Source organism: Saprolegnia parasitica, assembly GCF_000151545.1.
Source record: "Saprolegnia parasitica CBS 223.65 unplaced genomic scaffold supercont2.105, whole genome shotgun sequence".
Classification (NCBI taxonomy): Eukaryota; Oomycota; class Saprolegniomycetes; order Saprolegniales; family Saprolegniaceae; genus Saprolegnia; species Saprolegnia parasitica.
The window spans coordinates 118,421-120,819 of NW_012156499.1; positions in this window are offsets into that span (position 1 = coordinate 118,421).

Below are 2,399 nucleotides of genomic sequence, written 5' to 3' on the forward strand. Positions count from 1 at the left end.
CCCAAGATCTACCACAAGTCCGAGGATAGATTTGATTGGATGACGAGGCAACAATTTGTCCGTCATGGGATCGCAGATGCCAGCTACGTCGAGCACCGGGTCATGCGGCTGGACACGCGGACAAAGTCGCAAAGGTTTTCGGCGTCGTACTCGGTGCGCCATGTCAGACTGTGTGCAGCAAACAGCTCTGCGAACATCTCGACAAGACGCGTCTCCGAGAGGATAAGCGTGGCTTTCGTGCAGGTACCGAGCGTGTTGAGGAACTCCCGAAAGCCGTCGTCGTTCAACTCTTCGTTGAAGCGGAGGTCCAGCGTCAAGCCGGACGCGTGATGCGTGTCGCGCAGCACCTGCGCCATCTCTGTCGCGCCGGCATCATCGAGACCCGCGCTTGCGAGCCGCACGCTATTCACGCCAACAGCGATCCATAAGCGCAAGCTCGTTGCGAGCTCCGTGGCAGGGATTTCGGCGTAATCAAGGTCGTCCCACGACACCTCCCGGAGGCACGGCGAGGACGAGATCCACTGGAGAAGGCGACGCGCTGCAAGCTCCGAGCACTCGACATGTTCCAAGCACACGTTGTCGTTGCCTCGGCTGGAGCGTCAAGAAAGGCAACCTCGTTCAGCTTGAGCTCTTGCAGCGACGTGAGATGGGGCAGCGCCGCGGCGACATCGCTGAGGTCGACTTTCTTAGGTCCACGCAGCGTAATGTCGAGGTGCGTGATCTTGGCCAAGTGAACGAGACCCAATAGGCCCTGGACGCGGGCGCCACCTTCGACGTTGACGCTCAGCTGCGTCAGCGCATGCAGCGGAGCGTGTACGTGCACGAGCATGTCGACGATGCTATCGGCGCCTTGCAGCATAAGACTCGGTACGGACGCGAGCGCCTTTGCAAGCGCGAGGTCGTCGTCATGTTGCGACCACAGTGGGCCAGCCGAGCTGAACGAGTGGAAGCCAAGCCGGTGGAAACCGATATGGGTCGTTGGTCCCGCGTTCAACCAGGCCGTAATGGCCGCCGACCAATGCAGCGATCGTGCGACGACACTCGAGTAGCCGTCGTACACCCAGTCGAGGCGACGGATGTGGTGGGCCGCACCGAGCACGGACGCATGAAACTGGTTCACCGCGTTGATCTGAAGGCTGCCAAGACGTTCGCAGCGGCGCAGCGCTCGACAGACGCGTGCCACGTCGTCGTCGTTCGTTGGCATCGTGAGGCCCACGTGCGATAACTTGGCCGGCCACTTGTCTGCAACCGTACAAAGAAAGTCCAAGAAGGCGGCGCTACATGCGATGGCGTGGGGCTCAAACTGTCGGAAAAAGTCGTCCTCAGCACGGACCGACGCGATGGCCGGCATCACAGCCAACGCGGCGGCACGGTCGTTGCACGTGAGACTTAGCACCGAGAGGTGCGGCCAAGAGCTCTGGATCTCGGTGCGTGTCATTATCATCCACTGCTGAAGCGAGGACAGCAGTGGCGTCGGCGGCACCGCCTCGAGGAACGTGACGACGTCGGCGGCTTCGTGCATGTACTGCGCGATGCTGATCACGACAGCTTCCGCTGATCACGACAGCTTCCACAGTCATGACCGTGTCCATGGGCCGCGACGCTTTGGCAACCTTGGTCGACATGCGGGGTGTGTGCATGCTTGTGTGCGTGCGCCTTTGATCGGGTCGTGGGCGTATCAGCAAATGGACTTTATCCAATCTGGCAGTTTTGACAGCCAGCCAATCCGCTCGCATGGTTTATCGATGCGCCAATCAAATGACCGTATGCGGCCTGGCCTGGACGCGTGGCAACGTGAGAAGGCGCGAGCGTATCGTGGTCATCTTGCACTTGCATTTCAACTCCACACGAAAATACTCCAAACGGTTGCTTTGGACCATAAAGACGGCGGAGGCGGTCGCAAAGATGTTGGTTGATGTGGGTGCATACTCGTGTATGTGGATGATCGGGACGCACCGCAGGAGCAGATGCAGTTGGCGTCGCAGGGCAAAGCGTCGCTCGGCAAGATGGAACAACGCGAGTATCCACGGCTCAACAACCGCAACGCGTTGAACTTGATGTCGGCAAGCCAACAACGATCCATGACCGCGGACAATCTAGTCGACACAAGGTTTGGGGGCTAGTCTCTACGTATGCGAACTCTTTGTAACAACGAAGATAACGCGAAACACGTTCATATACATATATATTGGGGGCTTTCGGATATAATTTCGTAGGTACTAGAACATCCGATTGCTCCCGCGACAATGGATGTGTACGTGCGCGCGCTCTCGGCCGACGAGCGGCGCTTGGCGCGCGACGAGTGGCATCCGCTGCGCACGGCGCCGTGCCTCGAGACGCGGGTGCACTTCGCCCAACTACTTGTGCAATCACTTGGGCGTGGGAGGGAGATGGCGCAC